Genomic DNA, 3,940 nt, shown 5'->3' with positions numbered 1-3,940 from the left:
AACTACTAAATGGTTTATTTACAGGCCTGATACAGAGCAGAACGAGGCAGCCGACCTGCGGAGTCAGCTCTCTTCACCTGGTAATAAAACTCCGGGGAGCAAACAATCATGTTCTCAATAGTAGACTGTTTTCCTGACACCGAAGAAGCAGGGTCCATCTGTGGTTTTACTAAGCAGAGACACTAATAGTAAGTATGCTGTGACTGCTAATGAAGGCTCCGTTCTTAATGAGACCCATCTCCTTAAACCAGCTTGGAGATACTGCTCCAAACATACTGTACTGCATAAGTTAAAACTTCACAGAAACACAAACTTACAGTACTGCTGAATGTTTGGACTGCATGAAACATGTGTAGCATATTTAAAAACTTATGAAGGTCCAAAAAAATATATATTTATATATTTAGTATATTTAGTTTTAACTTCTTCCTGTTTTTAGCTCCAACGATAGGTAATGGGTGGAAAAAGAATTGGGTCATTTGAATGACCTCAGCTGTCGTTGAAAAGCAGCTGCACAAATGAACGCTTTAGGGAACTGTTACTGGAAATATAGTCTCTGCTTCCACCCCATGGCCAACAACGGAATAAAGAAAGTGTCTGGCTCAGGTTTTTATCATCTGACATTTTCAAACTGATAAAAGTGATTAACACAGTCATACACTGTTTGGAGAAGAAAGTGTTAAAATACTGTTTAAAATCTCAGTTGTGGTAGGTTCTAAAAAGTAGAAACTTGTGTAATATTGCAAACAAACACCACTACTCTGACTTAGGTAATGAAATATTACTGGGAGTTTGGGATGCTGGGAGCCCTAATTGCTGCTCATGGTTTATAAACATATTTTTAACTTAGCATAAACATACTTTTGTGGAATTTCCATATTCCCTGTTCAGTCCTCGAGTGTTTGAACTGTCTGATATGGGTTTGCATATGAAGTAGTTCTGTACATGTGCATGAATTATGGATAAACAGTTGCAGTGGTTTCACATATAATAATTGTAGTATTAATATTTCTTTCTGATATGTAGCAAATAGCATGTGATAACATACTTTACATGTCAGGAAGGCCGAGCGGTCTAAGGCGCTGCGTTCAGGTCGCAGTCTCCTCTGGAGGCGTGGGTTCGAATCCCACTTCTGACAGCAAACATTTCCCCAAGTTTCCCTGCCTAGCAATCAGTAAAGTCTTGTCTTATGTAGAGGAACATTATGTATCTAATCAATCACCTAGCTGGGGAACAAAAATGAGTGAATCTAATAAACACAAAAATATAAATTCAGTGAGAATAATTTCATAGCTTCAAGGTTGATTGCTTAATTGTTTTATTTGGATGTATTTAGGAGATGTCGTATCAACTGTAAACAATTGATAATTCTTCAAATATCAGACAAAAAGTGAGAATTAGCCCTTTTCTCTTGGGAGTATTTTGGAGCATTTGAAACAATGCCACTCCTTGATGTCAGCAACTAAAATGTATAACAATCAAAATGCATAAACAACACAGAAATTTTATATAAAACAAAGCAGACTCAATAAATATAACAGTTACAATATATTAACCAAATATCAAGTCCATGCAAGTTGATTACTGCAAGTTGTAAGAAAGGGCTTACTAAAAAAAAAAAAAAAACTTGTTTTTACTTCACATTTTTAATTGGAGTGTGGATATGTAATTTGTGTAATTCTTTTACTGGCCTGTAACCTTTAATACATCTTTAGGGACCTGTGTCTCACTGCTTTGGAAGAGCCTTTCAGGGTTACACGCCAACAAATGACTTTGCTGCATATTCGATGAAATATTTAATCAACTGAATGCATGGATTTACACATGAGCATTATACAAATCTGATTTTTTTTTTAACTTAGCTGAACTGAACCACACTGTTAAGAAACATGCAAAAGTTTTTTTTCTTCATTCTTATGTTTTTCTTCTTCTTTTTTTAAAATGATGTCATCTGTTAGATAGCCACAAGGGGCAGCAATGCTTCACATGTAGTTTACATGCATATGGTTGACATGGCTTTCCAGCTAGAAAGAACACAGCTACTAGTGTATTTAGCATCCATATTTATGGCATTGCACGAAATGCAGACCTTAACAAAAGCTGTATTGTTTGTTCCATCTGATTACTTTTTCCAGGTAAAGTTAAATTGGCAAAGTCTACAGTGGAACATTCCATTCCAGTGAGGTAAGGATCTTGCATCAGTTTTATCCTGCTGAGGAAATCTGGAAATCTATTACATCTGTATGGTCTCAGTGGCAAAATATTATACTGATTTTGAATGTCAACATTGTCTCCTTTTGTCCTCAACGCTACCCCATAAAAAAACATAAACCACTAGGTTCTTTGTGATTATCGGATGGACTTAAATATAACAGGATACAAAAATGAACAAATAATTAGTGCCTTTAATTTTACAGCATTGCATTTGTGTATATTAATATCTGTGCTACTAGAAAAGAAGACTCTGGTATCAGGTATGATATTCAGATTGCAGTGGTCTTTCAAGTCCTTTTACTAACATGTGGGTGTAAAGAGGTTCTTTCTTCCCCTTAATATTACATCACAAGCCTTTCCTCCCCACACATCATAGAGTACTCTGAAAACATCCTTTTAACAACTATAATTACAGTACGTGAATGCTTTTAACAATACTAAAATTTTTATTAATTCATATTTTAAAGTCTTTAATTAATGGATGTTGACAGAAGGTTTCACTTTCTCCATGACTGTGTCACTGAGGTTTGGATTTTTCAATGTTGATATTTGAGTCAGTTGTGCTCAAAATTCACTGCTTTTCAAATTTTGTAAATGTGTTCTAAGATCCAAAATGAAGATCTCTGTTCTTCTTGCTGGTACAGCAGCACCACGGTTGAGCTGTAGTCCAGGATCAGTCCCACCAAAAGACCAGCTAATGGTGCTTGTTTTTGCCTAGTGATGACACTATACCTCCCTAGAATAATAAAAAAAAATACAGTCAAACACACAAAAAAAATTAAAAATCAACTCATCAGGAGCAGTGTTAATCATTTGTCTACATTTCTAAAGGATTACAAAGTAAACATTGTGTGAGACCCAAAACAGGCAGTACAGTACAGTAGTTTTCACTATATGTGAGATAGACCAAAATAGATCCGGTAAGTGGAAAAATACAGTGGGGGATAAATGGCTCTGTATTCTTAGATGAAAGCTTTTTCAAGTGCGCCCCCCCCCCCCCCCCCCCCAAAGGTCTCCAAAACTACACTGCACTTTCCAATAAATGTGGGTGGAGAAGGAGATCATTAGATTAAAGACAAAGGAGACAAAAGGCCTGGATGTTGAAATGCCAGCTTCCCACAGACCACAGTATACTGAGACAATAGGGTCTGGCTGAAAGAGGCTCACTGTGAACACAGCTGAGGTCAGGATGTCTCGCCCTATTACAAGTTATGTAAAATAATCAGAGTGCCTCTTGATTGGCTGTTCAACAGGACACTGCAAAAATGGACTGCAAATGATCTCTTGTTACACTGTAATGAGCACAATGACAATGAAAGGGTCATGTTGAAAAGTTATGGCCAGACGATGGATGTGAGCTTTGATTCTAAAATGTACAGGAACAATCAGTCACCAGGCTATTATGGTGGCCACTGGTCTCTAGACATTGCATTTTAATGCTTGGTGCTGACATGTTTTCACAGGAAAATGCAGGCTCATTAGTGAGCGCTGGATACTGTTTTTCAGTCAGTAGGACAGCTTTTATTTTGAGATATTAAGTCATTAAGAATTCATCAGAATCAATTCAGTTTGCCTCTTAGGATGATATGAAATGAGATGACTGCGTGAGGTGATTGGATATGTGGTTGCTAATGTCAGGGATTGCTTTGTTCCAAATTTTAAAATGAATAACTTGTGATTTAAATCTGCATTGCTGAAAAATGTAACTTGTAAGTGGAAAGCTAAC

At 36.6% G+C, this 3,940-nt stretch overlaps 1 non-coding gene across 1 annotated transcript; it reads left to right on the top strand.

Moving 5' to 3' along the window:
* Positions 1–1,055: 1,055 nt before the first annotated feature.
* trnal-cag (transfer RNA leucine (anticodon CAG)) lies at positions 1,056–1,138 on the top strand. Its single transcript has one exon. It is a non-coding gene; the product is annotated as a tRNA-Leu (tRNA).
* The last annotated feature ends 2,802 nt before the right edge of the window (positions 1,139–3,940 follow it).

This window comes from Chanos chanos, chromosome 6 (assembly GCF_902362185.1).
Source record: "Chanos chanos chromosome 6, fChaCha1.1, whole genome shotgun sequence".
Classification (NCBI taxonomy): Eukaryota; Metazoa; Chordata; class Actinopteri; order Gonorynchiformes; family Chanidae; genus Chanos; species Chanos chanos.
Note: the sequence above shows the minus strand (reverse complement) of the source record. Positions and strands in the feature narration are given on the sequence as shown.